The 23,711-nt window shown below is 38.6% G+C and overlaps 1 protein-coding gene across 1 annotated transcript in view; it reads right to left on the bottom strand.

Annotated features, from left to right (window-relative positions):
• The window catches only part of BBX (BBX high mobility group box domain containing), a 310,444-nt gene extending 290,863 nt beyond the window's left edge, over positions 1 to 19,581 (bottom strand). Inside the window, exon 1 of the mRNA XM_049785679.1 lies at positions 19,508 to 19,581. The gene's annotated coding sequence lies outside the window, so the exon portion shown is untranslated. The remainder of the gene's footprint in view (positions 1 to 19,507) is intronic.
• Positions 19,582 to 23,711: the final 4,130 nt, after the last annotated feature.

Genomic DNA, 23,711 nt, shown 5'->3' with positions numbered 1-23,711 from the left:
CACTGTGATTTGTATTCCCCCCCCCACTTACACCCCCACTGGCTGTTTCTCTCTACCTAGTGCAAATCTAGCTCCATGCATTATTCAGAGATTTTTTTTTAACAGTTTCAACAATGACATTTCATTTCATTTTAGGTTTTAGAGCCACATCTGGCAATGTTCAGGGCTTACTCCTGGTTCTCTCAGTTCAAGAATTACACCTGATAGGGAGCCAGGGATCATATGGATCAAACCTTGGTAAACTGATGCAAGGCAAATGCCCTACAAGCTGTACTATTGCTCCAGCCCCCATTATTCAGTTTTATGAAGATCATAGAACTCACTTTTTGTATCCATGGGTTTTCATGTCATGGAGTCTCATAGGCCTTGGCAAGGTCATCCAGGCCAAACTATATAACAGGCACATTCCTTAGTCAATTGAATCCCTACTATGTGGCAGAGACTTTGATAAGCACAAGATACAATAATGAACAATTTATTCTTTGCAGATCCCACATGCTTAACCATACTACTTCATCACTACTAACAATATAATTCTTCCTATTCATTCACTCATTCAACAATATGTATTGAAGTCCTACCACATTTTATTTTAGGTACTAAGATACAGCAGTCAAGCAAAGTAAGTCCCTGATCTCATGTAATTTAGCCAACATTGGGGTGACTTCCAGTTTTGATCAATGGTATCCAAAGTGTAATTATCAAACCTAAAACATAGACAAGACATAGTTCAGGGAAGTAAGTGAAAAGAGAATACTAGAATTTTTCTTTATGTTCATTTTATCTTTTATACTTATATTATTATTTTATTGTGTACATAATATCTTAGTAGCCCAGTATACATAATTTATAAAAAAAAATACATGCTTAAATTTTCTTACTGAGAGAAACTGTATGTGAAAAGTCTAAATGAAGAATGGAGAGAGCAGCTAAACTGGTGAAAGTCTTTATGTTACATGCAAGAGGCCTGGATTCAATTCCTGGCACTACCAGAAGTGATTCATAAGCACCAAACTGAGGAGCAATCCCTGGGCACTGCCAAATGCAGCCCAAATGACAAATAGAATAAAACAACAATAACTAGTCCTTTGGCTACTGGACTGGATGGCAATACATTTGGAGTGAACTATTTTGCAGGCCCAAGCAGTATGTTTGCCTTTTTACTAGGTTCTATTTCTCACTATAAAATTCAACTAAGCATTTTATTTTAAAAACTAAGCATTTTGTTTAAAAAATGCCTAAACTTTTAGCTATGCAACCAAAATTCAGATCCATCACAATTTTCTCCTCCCTAATACCTTCCTCTTAATTTCCACTTACCTTCAGTGTGGCCCACGAACAGTATGGTTTTGTTCTAATTCAAAGCCAGATATCTGTATGTGTTTTACCCTGCTAGAGATATCCCAGATCTAGAAATTCTATCTTTTCATTTTGCATGTCAGGTAAGTCCTAATTCAGCCAGCGTTACAAAATATGGATACTCAATAAGTACATGTTGCATCAAAAAAGATAATTCAGGGGGGCTAGAGAGATAAAAGAGCAGTTAAGATACTTGTTTTGCATGCATCCTACCCCTGTCCTCTGGCACACCATATGGCACTCAATTGCCACCAGGAGAGATCCTTCAGTGCAGAAACAGGAGTAATTCTTAACACAGTTGAGTCTGGACCCCAAACAACAACAACAACAAATCTTTAAGGTAATTCAATACATGGGATCCAGAATCCCAAAATTATCAGATCCAACAGAAAATAATTATTTGCTTTGCCTAAGACCTATTTTTTTACTAAAATGATTAGAACTATATTCCTTTACATAGCCCCCTAAAATGTACACTTCACTGATGACTCAACATAGGGAGCTGGGGAATATTAGACTTAAGCCTATAAAACCAGTAGCCACTGTTAATTGAGGATCAATTTAAAAATATACATGAAATATTCTGAAATCATAGTCAATGAGAACAAACAATTAATAAAAATAAAAACTTCGGGGCTGGAGAGATAGTATGGAGGTAAGGCATTTGCCTTTCATGCAGGAGGTCATCGGTTCAAATCCCAGCTTCCCATATGGTCCTCCTGTGCCTGCCAGGAGCAATTTCTGAGCCTGGAGCCAGGAATAACCCCTGAGCACTGCCGGGTGTGACCCAAAAACCACAAAATAAATAAATAAATAAATAAATAAATAAATAAATAAATAAATAAATAAAAACTTCAAGAAATCATCCTAACAAAAAAAAATTACAGAGCACCCTAATTCTTTTGTTGGTTTTCATTTTGTTTTGTTTTGCTTGCTTCATTTTGTTTTGTGGGCACTTTAAATAGAGTCCAGGATTTACTCCTGGCTTTGTGCTCAAGAACAACTTTGATAGTACCAGGGATGAAGCCCAGACTATCTATAGGCAAATGCTTGACCTCTGCACCTTTTTCTCTGGCTCCCAAATCACTCTTTGATAGTACCAGGGATCAAGCCCAGACTATCTATAGGCAAAATGCTTGACCTCTGCACCTTTTTCTCTGGCTCCCAAATCACCTTAAGTATTAAGACTTATATACGGAGGTCATAAGGACATCTAAAATTTCTAAAAAAACAAGTGTGTGGGGGGTGTATTTGTGCACATGTGTGCACATGATGCACGCCATTTTGGATATACGTGCTCAGGACTTACCTTGGGTGCTAGAGACTGAACATGGGTCAGCTGCACCTTATCTGCTTACCTATACTCTCATCAGGCATAAGCACAATTTTTATAAGATTATAAAATCTTACAATTTTCGATTTAATGTTGGTCTCATGTGTAGTCCCTTGCAGCACACAAAGTACCATGTATGAGGAGAACCAGATCCTCATGACTTGTGTCCTCATGACTCCATCCCATTATAGCATTTCAAGCTACAGAAAACTCATCTATGAATTTCATTATTTATGCAAAAACTCTATGTAGAAAATTATTTTCATTCGTTTGACAGCACTGGGAGTCAAACTCAGAGTATCAACACATGCAAGACAAGTGCTTTACCACCGAGCCACAGCCCATGCCCTTCTGTAGAAAATTATTCAAGTAAATACAAAATTCTGCCTTTAGCAACAAATCTGAACATGTTTTCTACTGCTAACATGTTTTCTACTGAAACTTACTCTTTATTTTAAGGAATTGGTAAATCCCTTATAATTTGATGTACTAAATTGATGTACTACTATGATGTCCAAAAGTCCCAAGACAAAGAACACAAGACTCACAAAAGTTATTATTCTTTTAAACTTTTAATAACATTTTTTAAAGTTATTATTCAGTCTCTTTCTGGCTTTGTTTTTTTTGTTTGTTTGGTTTTTGGTTTTTGGGTCACACCTAGCAGTGCTCAGGGGTTACTCCTGGCTCCACATTCATAAATCGCTCCTGGCAGGCTCAGGGGACCAAATGAGATGCCGGGAGTCAAACCACCATCCTTCTGCATGCAAGGCAATGCCCTATCTCCATGCTATCTCTCCAGCCCCTGTTTCTGGCATATTTTGCTGCTTTAATGTAGACATTTGAGTCACTATCATTGTTTTGAGTTTGTTAGGAACCATTTTCCCAGAACTATGTCTTCTTTATGATTGTGCTAATACATGTATTTGTTTATTAAAGCACCAGGAGCTTGTAGGAACACTGTGCATAATATTTTAGAAACAAACGTTTAATCTAAAGTGGGCTAATACTCATTCAAAAGAGAGTTAGAAATAAAACTTCAATGAGAATGTATACATTATGAGGTGTAATAATCACAAAAGTCACCATTTAAAGAAGTGATACTGAAAGTCTAATCAAATCAAAGGGGATTCCAAGGGACAAACTAATATAAAGAGAAGGGTTTCTCTGGACCAAGGCTACCAGTAAAATCACACTATAGACTCCAACTTTTGAAAGCACTGAGCCTAATTCTCCATCAAAATTTAGATAGGAAAATGAATTTTTACCTCTTTTTAATGCTTAGGTTAGAGTTCTCATTAATATGAAGTAGATCACTGAATCACATTTTTAAGCTGATAAGAAAAAAATTAAAACAGTGAACTGTAAACAATGTGATGCCACAGGAATGCCTTCCTTTATAAAATGGCATTTTATTCAAATTCTCATTTTTTAAGAAACCCATCAAACATTAATTGTGGATCTACTCTACACCTAAATAGTATAACTTATGTTAGTAAAGGCGCTTGTTAGTTTATAAAACTTATATTAGCAAATATTTGGGTATCTAGTTAAACATAGTCTATAGATTATGCTTATACAAAAGTCAAGTTACATGAAATTCAAAAATATTTTCCTTTACTTATTTAATATTCTTATTCTGTCAGTGTTGTTGAGATCAAAGGAAGGGCCTCACCCATATAATGCAAGTGCAATTACAGCTCTACTGCTAAGCCACTGACAACTCACTTTAGTCTTTTTTGGGGGGTTGTTTGTTTGTTTGTTTGTTAGTATTCAGGGGTCAGTGCTAAGAGACCAAATAGCGCTAGGCCTCCTTCATGCAAAACATGAGCTCACTCCATTGAACAATCTCTCTGGCCCTTCTCTGTCATTATTTATTTGTTTGTTTATTTGTTTTTACTATTATTTTGACTTGGGGGCCATACTTGACAGTGCTCAGGGCTTACTTCTCGGTCTGTGCTCAGGGATCACTCTTGGCAGGTGGTTGGGGGTTATATAGAGGGTGCTGGTAGTCAATCCTAGACAGGCTGCAGGTAACACAATGCCCTACCCATTGTACTATCTTTCTGGCCAGGCTTCACCTTATTTTTCACTTGGACCCAGGAGATAGCCCAAAGTGCTAGAGCTCATTCACTGCATGCAATGCACAGTCCTCCAACAATCCCTGACACTGCATGCCTCCCACCCCTATCTAACACTACAGGACACCAAATTTCCAGTCACAAAACTGAACCATTGGGGCCGGGAAGGTGGCGCTAGAGATAAGGTGTCTGCCTTGTAAGCGCTAGCCAAGGAACGGACCCGGCGTCCCATATGGTCCCCCCAAGCCAGGGGCAATTTCTGAGCACTTAGCCAGGAGTAACCCCTGAGCATCAAACGGGTGTGGCTCAAAAACCAAAAAAAAAAAAAAAAAAAAAAAAAAAACTGAACCATCAGGTCCACACCACAGACCTGTGAAGACCACCAAGAAGACCATCTTCCCACTCTCCCACAAAAATGTATTATTATTATAGATTGTACTCAAGGAGTTCTCTTTCCTCCACTCTCTCTCCATATGTGTATATGTAGACATATACACATGCAATGTTATGTGTGTGTATATATATATATATATGAAAATATAATATATATGAATTTTTTCAGAGTGAAGGATTAAACTCAGGGCCTCACATATGCAAGACAGGTGCTCTAACACCAAGCCCATTCTAGTTGGCATAAATTTTTAAGAGGAAAAATAAGTGAAAAAGAAATCCAAAATTCTTGACTAAAAATGTTAACTTGGTAATAAAATGGAAAATCTTTAACCAAAAATAAAGAGGTCGTGGCATGACATGCATGTCAAAAAGATATGCTAATAACCTAAATCAAAGTTAAATTAGGGTTATAAACCTAATTATTAAATCCACTCCAGTGTTTGGAAAAAACTAATTTTCTATTCTTAATAACAATGAGAACAATGTGCCAGCAGTAGAAACTGTCCCCATCTTTAATGTCTAGTTTCTATATTAAAATTAAAGACCATGTTTTGTTTATTATTAGATTTTATTTATTATTCAGAAATGTTTATGACACATTTAACAGAACAATCATCATGAAAATAATATATATGATCAACTTTGTTTTTATTTACTAGGCCTTTCTAGTCAACCAAATACCTTTTTTTAAAACAAGAACTATTGGGGCTGGAGTGATATAATACAGTGGGTAGGGTTCTTATGCCTTGTATGTGGTAAACCCAGGTTGTATCCCCGGCATCTCATAGGTTACCTGAGCACAGAACCAGGAATAAACCCTGAACATTCATAGATGTACCACCCCTAATAAAACAAAATAATTTTTAAAACTGAGATTAGGGGCCAGAGAAATAGCATGGAGGTAAGACATTTGCCTTTCATGCAGAAGGTCGGTGGTTTGAATCCCGGCATCCCATATGGTCCCCTGAGCCTGCCAGGAGCGATTTCTTTGGGGCCGGGCAGTGGCGCTAGAGGTAAGGTGCCTGCCTTGCCTGTGCTAGCCTTGGACGGACCGCGGTTCATCCCCCAGCGTCCCATATGGTCCCCCAAGCCAGGAGCAACTTCTGAATGCATAGCCAGGAATAACCCCTGAGCGTTACCGGGTGTGGCCCAAAAACCAAAAAAACAAAAAAACAAACAAACAAAACCCTGAGATTAAAAAATAAATAGTTGTTCCATATGTATCTTTACACTTTCCAAGTTTTATGTCGGCCTAACACAAAGCTTTCAAAGTTTTAAGTCCACATAACACAAATCAGGCACTCAATCCGTGAACACATAATAATAATTCAACTAATTGAACTTTACCAATACATGATCAAAATTATTTAATATGTAAAATGTTGGGGCCGCTGCGGTGGCACAAGGGGTAAGACGGACCGCAATTTGATCCCCCAGCATCCCATATGGTCCCTCAAGCCAGGAACAATTTCTGAGCACATAGCCAGGAGTAACCCCTGAGCATCACTGATGTGGCCCATAAACGTAAATAAATAAATAAATAATATATAAAATATTCTATGAACATGACCAAAAAATAAATCAAAATATATTAAAGTCATAAAACTCACTTATTTTACCAACCTGCTGTAGGAAAGTAGTTTGCTGTGGAGAGCTGTAATTAGAACTGGTAGCCTAACTCCTCTGAAAATCTTATTGAATAGCCTGAATGATATTTTATCATTCACAAAAGCTACTTTTTCAAATTAAAAAAAAAAAAACTGTTTATCTTTCATGGATCAGGAAAAAACAAAGTCATCAAAGAAAGAATGATATACTTGAAGTCTTCTGATCTGAATTAGTTTCTGACTTTGCTCAATTAGCAAAGATAAAAGAACTTTATTTTCAATAAATAGGACTTTTGGTACCAAAAAGCAACAGGTTACTTTGAATTTTCTCAATGATTTTATACTTATATAAATTACATAGTTGATAGATTATCATCTAATAGCAGAACTGAGGTACTTAAAAAGAAAAAATCAAAAATAATCATAACTAACATTGAAAATTTTAGTTTTGGGTATAAATTATGATTTATGCATGTTTTAACTTCAGACATTCTGAAATGAAATCTACGGATTAGTTTACTAATTTTTTCAATAATGGTGAATTACTTCCAAAGAAAATGTCAGAAAAATACACTAGAATATTATCAATGTTAAACTGTTAAATTCCTTTAATAAGATATATTCATTAATTATTATATGATATAAAGGCATAAGGATTAGAATTGAGAGTAAATAAATTATTTTTATAATTTTCAGCTTGAAAACTCAACTCAGAGAAGAAATGATTTCCACTGTTATACCAAAGGAATTAATAAATAAAAATAGCAGCTTGCTATTAGATAGAAAAATAATTTGCTATTCTATTAGTCCATTAAATATGAATGCTATTAGTCCATAAAATATGAATTTATAAACTACAGTTGTGGCTAATTTAGTCTTTGCGATCTTACTGATGAAAATTTAAAATATGCTCAGAGACTTGCACATTTATTTTCTTTAAGAATGACAGAAAAGGGACTAGAAAGATAGCACAACATGTAGGAAACTTGCCTTGTATACGGCTGACCTGAGCTCGATCCTGGGTATCCCATATGGTCCCTCAAGTAACGTAGGAGTGACTCCTGAATACCACTGAGTATGGCCAAAAACAAAACAAACAAAAAAAGAATGACAGAAACTTGTTGGTGGGGCTATAAACTGGTGCGACCACAAAGAAAAGTGGCCTAAAGACTAAAAACATAAATCCTGTATGATCTGTTATGCCACTCTATTTTTTACATTAACATACCAAAAAAAATACTAGTTATTAGCACTTTAGTTGCAGCATACTTTTAATGCCACAAATTGATGACAACTTAGTAGCAAATCAGTAAATGATTAGATGAGTGATTGGTATTTATATATAATGAAAACTGACTCATTTATATTTTTAAGATGAAATTCTGCAGGCCTGACAAGAGAGAGAAAAGGTGCTTGCTTATCTTACATGTGGTCGAACCCAGTTAGATCCCCGTATCATATATGGTCCTCTGAGCACCATCAAGAGTGCTCCCTGAACCCAGATCTAAGAATGTAAGTCCTGAACAATGACAGGCTGTTCAACACCCATAACCACCAAAAAAAAAAATGAAAATCTGCCATTCACAACAACATGGTGCATATTAAGTACATTTGAAAGAGAAAGATAACAGTATGATTTAATTCATACGTAAAAGACAAAAACATAAAGCTAATAAACAAAATAAAAATTAAAAATATCTTAGATGACAAAAATAGAGATTATTAGACAGGAAGGTAAAGTTAAATCAGGTAAAATCAGAACTGTACACTGAAGAACAGAAACTAAACTTTTGATGACCAATGAAATTTATAAGGTTATAAGCCAAAAACCTAACAGATGAACCAATGAATGTTATCTTAACAACAATTAAAAAATAAAAAGATGTCCTAAAGAAAACATGTCAGATCAATCACTTCAAAATGAAGACCTTTCTTAGAAAAATTGAAGTGTAGTTTTGACTGAAAGTTGAACCCAGCCTTTCATTTTTAAAAATATTATTAAAAAAAAACATATCCCTCCAAAAAAGAAATGCTTGAAACACAAATAAATATAGAAAAAGTCAGAAGAGCATAGAACTGACACCAAGAGTTCTAAGACTGACGTAATCATTTGCTACTTGTTACCTAATATAAGATTTAGTTTCCTTGTCAGATTGTAAAAATTTGTAAAATAAATAAATAAATAAATAAATAAACAAAGTAGTCAATATAAAATGTATGCTTCATATGGAAGTTCTCTTTCCAAATTAATTATCCTTCTCCCTCCAAAAGAAAAATAGTAATCAGGAAACTCATAAAACTTTCATATTTGCTACAAATAAATGTAATTACACTTCCCCCAAAGATAACAAAAATCATTGGATAGGTTGTTTAATTATTTCATAAAAACAACAGATGTCTTTACTTCTCATAGCCCAGCTAAAAAAAAAACACATAATCCTTTCCCAAATTTACACTTTCATGCAGAGAACTGTGTCTGAAACTCATTCATATATCAACTATTTGTATGATAAAGACAAGAACTCAAGTGGTAGAAATCTTTAAAATCAAATAATAGTTATTTAAAAGCATGCAGTTCCACATTCCATTTCAAACATTTGCAGGAACTCAGATACACATTAATGAATGCAATAGGCAGGCTGAGAAAGAGAAAGAAGAGCAAAGATAAGCTGAAACAACAATAAAGGGGAAAGGAGAAAGAGGAAGGGATGAGGAAAGGAAAAAAAAACTGTTAGCACTGTAAGATCAAAAGATAATCAAAGTTTGGCAGCAGGATGTAGAGAATTTTTTCATATTGTTCCATGCTCCACCACATTCTCTTCGCAGTCAACAAGAACTCTACACTTGAGTGAGTTTGAGAGGAGCACTAGAAAATAAAAAAAAAAAACCTCCAAATTTGTTTAATATTAGATCCGTATAGTTAATAAGACTCCTAAATCAGGAGGCCAGAAAGATAGTACAGCAGGTAAGTCAAGTTGGATCCCCGGCACCTCACTTGGTCCAAGAAGTAATACCTGAGCACAAATAGGGATTATACCCTAAACCCAAAATAAAAGGTACCTAAATCATTCAATCATAGGTCTTCTACACCAAATAATATGTAAAGAAAAACTTTATTTAGTCAGTCATAACAGTGCTATACTCTTAATAAATTGGTTCAAATCTATCACAACTATAACCTTTTCCCTACTGTCGTATGACTTTTATTTATACTTTTTTGTTGTTTGGGAGTCATACCCAGCCACGCTACAGCCTGGCTCTGTACTCAGGAATTATTCCTGGCAGTCTTGGGACACCATATGAGATATGAGAGATTGAACCTAGGTCGGTTACATGCAAGACAAAAACCCAACCCACTGTATTGCACCAGCACCATATTACACATTCTACGTTGTAATTTTATATTGATAGTATAGGAAATATAAAATACAGAGAAAGAACTAACAGTATATTACAATGAACTATTGACAATAAAAGGTCCCCTAAACATCACCAGAAAAAAGTGATATATAACCAAATATTCTGTCCTAAAAGTAGACTAAATTTCCAGAAAACACTTTTGACTTTTACTTTATTCATAAAAGGAAAGTAGGAATATTATACAGGAAGGAATAACATGCAAGCAGGGATATGATAAAAGAAATATAACTCCTTCATAAGTATACTCATAACTAAATCATAATGTAGTCTAAATCATCGTGCTCATCACTATAGAACTCAACATGGTAAAAGTTTAAACTTTGTTATAATACATGAAATAATAATATTTACATATGGATGAGATTAAAATAACAGGTGTATCTATCTATGGGTATATTTGTCTGTCAAAGCTTCCCCTAACCCAGTAGCCTTGCATTCTGCTGAATTTTAAAAATTAACCTGACTTAACCACTATGATTCGCTCTGATTCTGTAACCTTCCATTTCTTTTTCACACTTACATTAGACAGTGAGTTTGAACAGGTTTCCATGTTAAAAAATCTTCCTTTTCAGACCTGATTAGAGAAATAGCTCAGGGGGCAGGAGCAAGGTCCTGCACACTCAATTTCATCCCCAGCACCAAATGCCCCAGTAAGTGTAATCCTAGTGGGGCTCAGCATCACTTGGCCTAAGAGCGTTCTATAACCAGGTCCTGGTTCTGAACCAGCCCATTCAGCCATGTCACTGAATGGCCCTGGAAATGGCACTGCTGGGAGGTACAAAGTGATAAAAAGAAACCTTCCTTTTGTCACAGGTGTGGCTTAAATAGCAGAACCCTTAGCAAGTTCCAGGTCTCCCAACCAACACCACAGGAACCCTTCAGTTGTGTGTTTCAAAATAGAAATTAGAAAAGTACAAATTTGTGTAGCTTTTGATGTAGTGAACCAAATAAAGTTTCAATCATAAAAACTAAAAAAAAAAAAAAAAAAAAAAAACTAAGTATCTCTGATAGCACCTTAATAACAGTGTGACCAGCACAAAACTGTCAAGTCTGAGCACTGAACTGCCATACATGCATTATTAATAAATGAAAAAAGAAGAAAGAAATTATTTACCAATTGCAGTGGACTGAAAATATTCAGAAAAGTGATTAATCTGTACCAAAAGGATTTCAATAGAATTAGATAGGTACAAATCCAGATTATTTCAGTGTGGACTAAAAAAGTGAAGATGATAGGACCGCAATCCCTTAAATTCCTTAGGTAAAGGGTTTTAAAAGGCTCCATAGTACTTGTGATAGCAGATACCATGCAACATACCTAACTAGATATAGAACTAGAACAACCTCTCCTATTCAAATATAATACCTTTTCCCTAACAAAAATGTAAATATTCTTTCTAAGTGGGTTTTTAGGTGACTTTAAACAAGCCCATGAAAATCAGGTCAGGTTTAACCACCCAATGAGTTTTAATGCCAAACTTCTGAAGGGAAAAACAAAATTCCCCATTTTTGCTTTCAGAATGTTTTTATATAAAATATTGTGACTATATCTCCAATATCAATATTATTGAAGATCAAAGTACAGTTATTTTCAAAACGTGTAAAAAGGTTATCCGTTTACTGGAGATGAAACTATAACAAATTAAAACAGCAAAGTGGAAAGATATTCTTAGAAATTATAACCTTAAAATTTAGTAAATGCAAAGTTACTTCACTTTAATTCAGTTTAATGAATTAAATCAATGTTGAGACTACTTAAAAATAAATACCTTTAAGTATTTGAGTAAGAGAGTACTATTGGAGAATCCTGATACTTGTAATCTTTTGCAATTCAAATGCACAAAAGTTAAAAGGTACTTGTCTTTTGTGTTTGAAAACTAGCAATTTTGTTTGTTTTGCTTTGGAGCCACACCTGGCTGTGCTCAGGACTTACTCCTGGCTCTGCTCTCAAACATCACACCTAGCAGACTGGGGGAAAGGGCAGAAAGGCAACGTGGGGTGCCAGGAATCCAACACAGGTTGGCCATGTCCAAAGCAAGTACCCAACCTGTTATATTTTCACTCCAGACATCTAGCAATGTTCCTAGCTTTTGTTTTCAATTGTTTGAGATTTCAGGGATTTTTCAAATTTCTCATTCATCTTCTTAATTTTCCCCTTTCTTTACATGAAGACATATCATGTACAACATAACTGTACTCACTTCGGACACACTTCTCAATCTTCAAGCCCTGACACAAACATGTTTTAACTGGTTATGGGAGTGCCGTTAGTAATTAGTTGTAACAAGTAAAGTACTACAGTTTATAAAACTGTTTACAGGTGTATTCAAGGTTTTCATTATGGCATCATTCTCACTTATATTCTGATAACTTTTTGGAAGAAAATAAGTGGCTTTAGCACACTGTAAACTGCCTATGAAACACATCACATTGGAGCTAGGAATAGAGCTCAATAGTATACTACATGCTTCATATGTATAAGACAACAGATTCAATACTGGCATCAAAAATAAAAAGAGTGATCAGGTATTTGATCTGTGCTTATACTTGAGAAGTCATAATGCCCCATGTGTAAACATCAAGTTTTATGTATCCTGGTAGGAAAAAGTTTAAAATTTATTTGTTAAGACATGTAACAATGTCATCAAGGAGGACAGAATGCCCAGTGCAGTAAAATAGTCACACTGCAAGATGTTCATGTCCTATGTAATGTTGCTGCTGTTGTTGTTGTTGTTGTTGTTTTTGTTGCTTCAGTCACACAAGCTGTACTAAGGAACCTGGCTGCAGAGATCAAGCCCAGATAAGATGTAGGCAAAGCAAAATCTCTATCTATTGTAGCATCATTCCAGACCCAGCACTGTCTCTTTCTAAGAAGTGGGAAACCTGGGCCTGTAGTGATGATACAGAGGTATTAGGACACTTGCCTTGACACATATCTGGCCTAATTTCAATCTCCAGCACCCCATATGGTACCCCAAGCCCATCTCAGTGAACCCAAATGCATAGCCAGGAATATAAGTCATGAGCACCGCTTAGTGTGCCCCATTCTTTTTTTTTTAATTTACCACAAATTATCTTTTTTTAAATTACTATCTTTATTTAAACACCTTGATTACAAATATGATTGTAGTTGTATGATTTCAGTCATGTAAAGAACACCCACCTTCACCAGTGCAACATTCCTGTCACCAAGGTCCCAAATCTCCCTCCTCTCCACCCCACCCCCACCTGTACTCTAGACAGGCTTTCTACTTCCCTCATTCATTCACATTGTTATGATAGTTTTCAATGTAGTTATTTCCCTAACTGCACTCATCACTCTTTGTGGTGAGCTTCATTCTTTCCCAAAAAGTGAGATTCCTACCATTCAGAAAGCATGAAAGAGCATTGTATTTACTGCAGCAAGTGTCTCTGCTATTCCTTTTCTTCTTGTTATTTCCTTCAGTGACAATTTATTTGACCAGTGCCTCACATCTGCTTAAAATACACCAGGTGTTTCATGATATGAGGGTTGAGAATCTCTTTTAGAGGAAACAAAAATTCAAAGGCATAACTCTGAGAAATTCAAACTTAGTGTTTGCTGGAAATATAATTATAAAAATAAATACCAGGGGGTGGAGTGACAGCATAGTGGTAGGGCATTTGCCTTACACACTGCTGACCCTGGACAGACCTGAGTTCATTGCTGGTACCCCATATAGTCCCCCAAGCCTGACAGGAGTGATTTCTGAGTACAGAGCCAGGAGTCACCTGAGTGTTGCTAGGTGTGGCCCCCCAAAACAAACAGTAATCCTTGAATGTAGAGCCAAGAATAACTAACTGTGTGTGGCCTAAAAACAAACAAATAAAAAATGCTAAAATATAAACAAATTTTAAAAATAAATAGGGGGGCAGAGAGATAGTACAGTGGTAGGGCGTTTGCTTTGCAAGTGGCCGACACAGGACTAATGGTGGTTCTAAGCCTGGCAGCCTATATGGTCCCCAGTGCCTACAAGGAGCGATTTCTGAGCAAAGAGCCACGAGTAACCCCTGAGCACCGGCAGGTGGTGAGGCCCAAAATCCAAATAAATAAGTAAATACCAGTACATTGAGAGAGCTGAGTCTGAATAAAGGTCATTACATATATTACCATCCTGTATAATTCTTAGACTATTACATAGTAAATATTAGTATGTTTCTTTGCATTTGCATTAGTAGTTTATTCTAGAGTTACATGCCCAAGTCCCTCAGCTAGAAAATAGAAGCAATAAGACTGGAACTTAGGGCCCCATAAATGGAGCTTATATTCCATGTATTGCATCTCCCACTATAAAACTATAGGAGTTAATGAGCATCATCTCAGTGCACATATTACGGAACTTTCAATGATTTATGTCCAGAAAATAGCCACTATAAGTTGAAAATACGATAGACTGAAAATGCATATAATATTTTTAAATTGTCAAGCATCACAGCTTAGCCTAGCCCAAATAAGCTGAAAAGACTTTTATCACCCTACATTTGGACAAAGTCATCTAATTCAAAGACATATACTTTATAAGTGTTGAATAATAGCTCATGCAATTTACTGTACTAAAAGGAAAAAGCAGATTTAGTGACATGTTAAAATATATAATACGCACCGAGGGAAAAAACCAACACTGACAACACAGTACTCTGTGACAACACAGTACCTCTGTAGAAAGGTAGTTTTCAACCTTTTCAAAACTGTGACCAGCACTTAAACTGAAAAAAATACTGCTCAAGATCATAAGTGAGTAGGTAATAGTTTACTGCCTCTGTCCAGCATCCCAATAAACTAAGATTTGAAGTGCTATTCTTTGATCCTGAAATCAGGAAATCACTGATATGAACCATCCCTACTGCAAACAGGCAGTGCAATGCAATCTCAGAATCCTGAAGCAACAAGAGACTTCATTCAATGAATTCTACATTCAGCATGACTTTTTCAACCTTTAGACATCTGTCCTTTAATGTGTCAGAAAACTTCTCCCTGCTTCAATGTCACCTAAAGTATTGATTAAAATGAAGATTCCTGGCCACTACCTCAGACACACTGATTAAGAGTATCTGGGGATATGTGGAATGGAGGGAGCATGGGACCTCTGCCTTTGACAAGCACTCTATTCTCTCAACTATAAGTCATAAAGTCGATTTCATGACTGATATTCAGGGTTGTTGTTGCTATTGTTGTTTTCAATAGGTGTTAAACAATTAAATTTATAAAAATTAGAAAAATAGCAGAGCACAATTCTTAGCACTGCCAGAGGAAATTTTTCTTCTAGTTACCTGTAGATTGGAACATAAAAGGTTTTAACCATATAGCTCAATTAAAAGCATTTGAGAAATACTGCTGCTTTGAAAAAATGTATTCTCATTCATTTGATTCCTTCAACATATATCTTCCTTCATTATTCTCATTATCAACAACATTAAATGCTATATGTCCATTTGAGGATGTCAGTTATTCTATTCCAGGAATACCTATGTCCTGATCTTTTCACCCAAGGAACATGTTTAACTATAGATTTAATTATCTAATTACTTTCTGCAATAATTTTTATTTTATTAAGATGTTGGATAGTGTGACTCCTTAGTTTTTACTTTGTATTGTATACATCTCCTCACTGTCTAAAATTATTTTGTCATGTATATTCTTAAACAGACACATATACTTTAACTTATGTTTATATTTTGGTAGGTATAGCAATGCTTCATGGTCTATGTTTAATACTCCAAGTTTTTCATGACATCTCTCTTCCATTTTTTCTCTACTTTCATATAGAATTCCTCACTGGTTTCCCTACTGCATTTCCATTGTGTACCTGATACTTATTTCTATCTTCATTTTATCTTTAGCTTTAAAAAAAAAAATAAAAGAATGACCCTCATTAATACATGAGGATTTTCTGAGTAGATCTTTATAGTTTTAAAATGTCCTGGCATTTCAAGAAACTGTAATTACCTTCAAAGGAATAATATGAACATATATGAATACTGAGTGAAGCTGTACTCCTAAAGTGCTTTCCTCCGTATAACTGAAAATTTAGAAATCTCTACAATTCGACACAGTATGTGATGACTGCCCTTGAGGTAGTACCAACCCACTGAGTGAATTACAGTCACAGAATCTTCATGCTGGGAGAACCTCCATTCAATCTTTAGCCTTAGCCCTTACTTCCTTCAGAGCCCTGTTTCTCAAAGTGGAGCCTGAAAACCACCTGCATCCAATTTACCTGGGGCAAATGATAAAAATGAAGCAATAACATTGAAATTTACAAACATTTTTTATCAAATAAGCTGGGTTTATTTCATTTCATAGTGAGAAGAAAGATGACTAAAAATATAAAGATACTACTCAGACTTGTTTGAAAAGTTGCCCACAATGGAAAATATTTTTTTAAAAAAGAGAGAAATTGACTTTAAAACTACAAATTTGGGGCCGAAACTATAGCACAGCGGTTGGACATTTGCCCTGCACTAGGCCAACACAGGACAAACCTGGGTTCAATCCTGGAAATCCCATTTGCCCCCTACCCCCCCCACCCCAGAGTCTTCCAGGAGTGACTTCTGAGCGCAGAACCAGTAGTAGCCCCTGAGTGCCGCCAGGTGTGGCCCATAAAACAAAAACAAAACAAAACAAACAAAAAAAAAACCTACAAATTTAAAAACAAAACTACTTAAGTATGTACTTGAATTTATATCTGAAAACATAAGTTGCCACACTTGTGGTAAACATGTTTAAGAAAAAGACTTAGTCTTAAACATCTCTTAAATTTATATCTGAAAACATAAGTGCTACACTTGTGGTAATGCTAAATGTCAGAATTAATTGCTTAAATTTAGTAATTTGGAAAATTTGAATATCAGACTAATAATTTCAGGAAAAAAAACAGTTCTGTAATAAGACGATTTTCAAAAGTTTTTAAAATAAAGTTGAGCTGTGAACTTTTGATCATATTAAAGATTTCTATTAAAGGTAACTGATGTTCACAGTAAACTCCGGTTAAAATTATAGCTTTATTCATAATCTTTATGAAATGTAGGAAAGTATAAATTTTACTTATGTTGTCTAAGATTAGTAATTAAAAACTATTCATGGTTTGACTTAAAAATGACATTATGAATACTTTGCTATGATAGATTTTTATAAGTTGTGCCACATTATTTTATGCCTGTTACCACACACAAAAAACTTATCAGTTACATACTTCAAGCACTAGCAAACCATAATTATATGGCCACCATCGCTTTCATGCCAAGCTATGTTCTAAATAAAATGTTTAAACAAATCTCTTTTTCAATGGATTAAGAAGAACAAACACATAGGTCAAAGGCAGTATACGCAATTCAAGCTATTATTACCGAGTATCTTACAAAATCTTAAATCCAAAGCTTATTTTAAATTTTGATTGCTAAAAGAAGATTAATTTTTTTAAAGTGTTAGAATTGTTGGCTCTAAATTTTTGTTAAAATCTAATTTACATCTCTCATCGATTAATTCTAAAACTATTCTGGTTTCTCCGAGATGTAACTAGCACCAACAAACAATATAGAGGAACCTCTTTTTAACAGCTAGCATAAATGTAAAATACAAATTGAGAAAATAGTTTCAGAACCTAATGAAGTTATACACAAAATCTAAAAATGGAAAGTTTGGAAACTGCAGTATAGAAACAAAATCTTCTAATTTTTTATCTTGATAATAAAGCCTCAAAACTAATATATATATATATGTATTTATATATACTTTAGATAAAATAATTAGTAACACTATCAGGGTGACTTTTAAAATTACTATGACAAGTTTTATAGTATTAAAACAACTTTGACTTCAAGGATCAAACTGTTCTTGAAAATAATGTTTTAAAGAAGTAGTTATGGGAGCATTCATATGATCACTTTTATTCTAAAAATTACTGATTCTCTTTTTAAATTAGAATTGATCCAATATATTTCCATGGGGAAAAAACAAGTAACATTAAAAGTTTGCTCCAATGAATAAAAAAAATGCGACTCACATGTAGTGTGGTGTCTTTACTAATCAAGAATGCATTTTGAATGCATTAAAAACTTCTATACAGGCTTTAAAAAAGGTCACTGAAGTAGACATGTATTGGTACACAATGTTCATCTTACCAAATCATCTCCCTTAGCTCATTCCATTTAATCTGCCTATATGGAATATGTAGATATGGAAAATGAATACTATGGAATCTCCAACAAAAAATGATATTTATATTTCACAAAAAGCTTTCACATGGAAATCATATTATATTTTACTAAAGTCTTCAGTATTGTCAATGTATATTTTACTACCATACGGAAGCTACTAGAAAGGTCTGATAATGTACCAAATATTCCAGTAAGCAAGGAAACAAAACGAACAAGTTCATCTTTCTCTTATGGAAAACAGTTCACATATATTTTCATTCACAAAATACAATCTTCGTCTTCACTATGAAGTACCAAGACTATTTACACATTTTAGTATAATTTTTTAACATAGCAGCAACCTAGTGTATCTGAGTTTCTTACAATGGAGAGATACATTTAATGGTTTTCTGCATTTTGAGTTCACCATGCTACTATCAGATGTTCTATAACCTTTCAGTTTTTATAGTTACTTCTCAGAAACTTTTCAAGGTCTTGCTGTCCTATATACTGTTTCACTGATTTTGGGAACAAGTAAGTGAAGAGCTCTGAAATAAATTAAAAGGCCAGTTTACTATATAAACAGGCTGCTAATAGTTACAATTTCCCCAAATATTGAAGCAAGTGATGAAGTTAGGCAGTAATTTCTCATTGAATCAAACTGTTGCACTAACTACTAGACTTACTACACCATCCAAAACCAGCACAAGTTACCCAAGAAAGAGTCTACGTAAGGGTAAGCAAATGTCAGTCCTTCTAATTAAAGAACCCTTCAGCACAAAGGTTCTCTAGAATTTAATAAGCCTTTCCACCCACAAAGTACAATCTTTCTAGAATGGTGTCTAACATTAAATTTCCCAGGCCTTTCAGGCTGTAAAATGTCATGAGCACCTAAAATGACTATTTGGAAATAAGTTTTCAAATGGCATGCAAATAAAGGTAAAATAAATATTAAACTTTTAAAATAATAAAAATTGCGGCTGAATTGTAAATACTACTAAGAACCATGAAATGACTTCTGCTGAGGAAAACGTAGTGAGTGAAACATGCTTTCTAGGGTGCTGCAAGGCCAACAAAGCATCCTCATCTTGCGTGGAAAAGGACACTTATGTCATTAGTAATTGCCATCCAGCTTCTCCGTATAAAAGAGTTTGCATACTTACCCAGGAAGGCAAATGGAAAGTACACAGGAAAGGAGATGAACTGCAGCAAAGCCTTTGTCATATGATAGTGACCTATAAAGTATCAAATAAAGGTGCAACATCAGTATGGTAGAGCTTTACAATATTCAGATCTCCAAAGGGGGGATTTGAAGGGGCCCCAAATCCCAGACATCCAGCTCCCTGTCAATCGTTCCCTCTATCCTCCCAGAACCCCCACTCTAAGGCAAGGATGGCAAAGAAGCTCCTTTCCGTATTCAAAGGGCAGACGCTGGGGGTGGGGTGGGGGTAGCCCAGCTGGCATTCCTAGGTGTCTCCAGTCCCCTGTTCCCGTATGTACAAAGCAGAAAGTTGATCCATCTGCAAACCCCTAAACCCACATCGCAATCATTCGTCAACTTGCACAAGTAATCGCCGCCCCCAACAGAAATAAATACACCAGTCACCAAATCATAGCCATCGCTAGGTTGCCAGAGTCTCCTCTGGTGCTCAGGAACTGGCCAGAGGGAGCACGGTGACAGCAGTGGGTTCAGGTAGCGCAGCAGCCTTGGCAACCCAGGCGGCCACAGCCTTCACCAAAACGTTTGTTTGCTCGCCCCCCTCCCCCCCAAGTCACAATCCTGAGATTGGAGGTCCAAAACCGAAACGGGAGAACTCGCAAGAGCACCCCCTCGGCAGGCAAGCAAGCGCAGGGTTACCGGGTCCTGGAGGTTGGGGGTGGTGGAAGCTGGGGAAAAAAAAAAAACGAGAGAGGAGAAAGGGGAGTAAAGGATCCCACCCCGGCTTTGTTGCTGGTCACCATCAAGTTTGCATCTTGGGTACAAAATGTCGATCTTAAAGGCTGACAAGACAAGAGGCACCGGGAGAAAGAGAAAGGGAATCGAGTCCATCTTGCTTTGGGGAAGAGGGAGAAGAAGAAGAACAAGAAGAAGAAAAAAAAAAATGAAGTGCAAATCCCACTCTCCAGGAGTAAAAGTCTGCTAAACACCTTTCCATAACAGAGGAGCAGCAGCAACGAGTAGGGTGTCTCAGTCCCTCTACCTCCACTGGAACTGGCGGTGATCGGAGCTGCAAACGCCTCCCTCTCCTCCTCTTCCTCCTCCTTCCAGGCCTCCCTCCTCCCTCTCCTCCTCCTCTTCCACCTCCTCTCTCCTCCTCCTCCTCCCCCTGGGGCGCCCCAGCAAAGAGAAGATCCCGCCGCCTGCGGCCACTACCACCACTGCCATAGCCACAACCTCTGCTGCTGCCCCCCAATCGCCCAGGGAGGTACAGTCACCCCGGGCCCAGGAGCAGCCTTTCTGGGCTAGGTGCGCGCGGGGTGGACAGACCCCGTCCCCTCTGGCCCTCTGGCCGCAGGCTTGATCACAAAAGTCGCAAGAGCAGAGGTGGTGGTGGTGGAGGTGCATGGAGGGGGGGCCCCTAAAAGGATGGCGAAGTACTAACTCCCCTCCCTGCCTGTAAGGAAAGTCCCCCAGTCTTCCCACCTCCCTAGAGCCAGGCGTTTGCCCATCAGTCAGTCAGTCTGTCTGTCTGTCCGTCTTGTCCGTCTGCTGCGGGGAGAAGAGAACTGGACTGGACGTGTCCCCAGCAGGACAGGCAATGGTTTCAAAAGCCCCAGGCCAATGACCATTATTAGCAAAGAGGCAGAGCTGGCTGCTGCGTCCCCATCCCCCACAACCTCCACCCACCTTCCCCCCACTTCGTACCCCACCACCACCACCACCACCTCCACCCCACCTTGCGAAACTTTTCAACAAGATCCACCAAGGACTCATCTGTCCTCAAGACAGTTAAAATATGGACTAGTGACCGACCTACACCACCACCACCACCGCCACCAGGAGGGAAGGGGAGGGAAGGGGAGGGAAGGGAAGGGAAGGTGGGGTGGGGGGGAATGCATGCTCGATTTTCCTTTCTATGGAAAGGAAAGCAAAAAATAGCTTCTTTTTCTCTCGCTCTCTCTCTCTCTCTGTCTCTCCGTCTCCAACCCCTCTCTGTCGTACATGTTGTGTCTTAGCTTCTTTTGCATCGTTTCGTTTTACCTTCCTCATTGAGCAGAAACGATCGCCCCGGAGAAGCTCCCACAAGCAACGTGTTCCAGATTCTTAGGATTCAAAAGTCCTTGTAAATGGTAAAAATAAGTAAATAAAAAAAAAAATTACAGGGACTCCGGGGTTGGAGCTAGCTCAGTGAAGTTTCGCCCAATATCCCTCCAAAAAAATTAAAAAATAAAAAAAAATTTTTTTAAATTAGAATGCATTTTTGAGGGAGGAAGAGATAGCGAGACGAGGTAAAAAAATAAAACTTGAGTCTGATTTCTGGTCATTTTTACTAGCGAGATTTCCCCCCACCCCAACTTGGCTCGCAGCAAAATAACAAGAGTTAACAGGAGTGAGAGTAGCTCAAAAGAGGGGCTGGGGGGGGGGGGAGTGCCCGGTTCTGGAGGCATCATGGACCCCATCCCCGGCTGAAGAAGGCTCTGCAAGTTTTCAGTCCTGGCAATGCCAGCCAGAACCATGCAATGCCAGAACTTACCTTGGAGAAATAAGACTTTGAACAGCCAAGGCCTCTTCCTCCGCCCCTCCACCCAACACCCCCACCACCTAGCCGGGCTCTCTCCACCACCTTAAACTTAGGGCCACAACAGAACCCTCCACATTCAGGGCTAGAAATGCTCACACAGCCTCCCTCCTCCTCTTCCTCCTTGCCTCCCCGTTCTCCAGATCTCTCTTTTCTCTCTCTCTGTCTCCCCCCGACACCCTCTTCTAAGCTCTCCTTCTTTCCCTCGCCCTCTTTTCCTCCCCTCTTCTCCCTATTCTTTCCTCCACAGGCTACTTACTCCTCCAACACCGGAGGAGCAAGCAGCACTTTCTCCACTCGCTGCTAGTCATCAGCTTTGGGGGTGAGAGAGATAGAGAGAGGGGGGGACACCGGAACACTCCCCCCCCAAAAAATCCCCAACTCTCCAGCAGCTCTAAGAGCCACCCTGAAGCTGAAGCTGCTTGCTAGTGCTGCTGTGGCCGGGTCAGCGACTGCCTCGCACACACAGAACGTTGCGGGCAAAAAAAAATAAAAAAAGAATAACCTAACAATCCCCCTTCCGAAGGGCTTTTTGCCTTTGCCTTCTTCACCCCTCTCTCCCTTCTTCCTCCTCCTCCTCCTCCTCTTCCTCAGCTCCCAGGGAAGGCCCCACCTTTCCTCCTTCTCCTCCTCCTCCTCCTCCTCCTCCTCCTCGCAGCCAGCCAGCCAGCCCAAGACCGACCGACTCGGGGTTGCCTAGCTGCAGGGTGGGATCCGCGTACTTTTCTTCCCCAAAGCCCCGAGATGAAGTTGCAAAGCTGGAGGGGAAGGGGGGACTCCCCCGATCGGCGCTGCTGCTGCTGCTGCTGCTTGTTGTCGTTGTTTGCTCCCCCGGGGCGGCAGCTCCTGCCCCCTGTTCTCCCCTCCCCTTAGCCGTGTCCCCTGCACCGCCAGAGCGCCTCGCGGAGAGGTGCTGCTGCTGCTGCTGCTGCTGTGGTTGTTGCTGCTGCTGCTGGTGCTGCTGCTGCTGCTGCTGCTGCTGCTGCAAAGGCAGCCTGGCACTGGGCTGGCCTAGTGGCCAAGTGCTCAGCTGCGGCCCCTAGTTGGCCCGTCGGCCCGTCAGTCGCTCCGTCTGTCTGTCACTCAGTCCGTCAATCGGTCCAGCCGGGCCGATCGCCTGCGGGGCAGTAACTCCCTCCGCTCCCTGTCGGCCCTGCTGGCTTTCCTTCCTCCCCCCCTGACCTCCCCGACCCAAAGTTTTGGCTGGGGGGGTGCAAGAAAGTGTCGCTGCCAGGGAGCCCACGGAGGAGGGCTGGCTGGCTGGCTGGCTTGCTTGCAGCTAGCCTGGCCGGGAAAGGCAGCCTCGCCTCTCTTCGCCTCTACTCTCTGCTCTGCTCTCCGACGCCACAGCCACCCGGGGGGAGAGAGGGGAAGACACAGAGACACACAGAGAGTCCTCACTCAGCCTCCCCAAGACTCAGGCACGCCGGCGTGTGTGTGTGTGTCTCTCTTTCTCTTGCTCACACACAAGTGAGCGGGAGCCAAAAACTGAAAGTGGGACTGAAGCCCTGAGCAAGAAACAAGGGGGTGCGGAGTGGCTTGGAGATATCGGGGGCAGCGCTTACCTCCTCTTGGCCGAGCTTCTTCGCGTGTGTGTCTGTGTGTGTGAGTGTGTGTGTGTGTGTGT

This window comes from Suncus etruscus, chromosome 13 (genome assembly GCF_024139225.1).
Source record: "Suncus etruscus isolate mSunEtr1 chromosome 13, mSunEtr1.pri.cur, whole genome shotgun sequence".
In the NCBI taxonomy this organism is placed as follows: domain Eukaryota; kingdom Metazoa; phylum Chordata; class Mammalia; order Eulipotyphla; family Soricidae; genus Suncus; species Suncus etruscus.
Note: the sequence above shows the minus strand (reverse complement) of the source record. Positions and strands in the feature narration are given on the sequence as shown.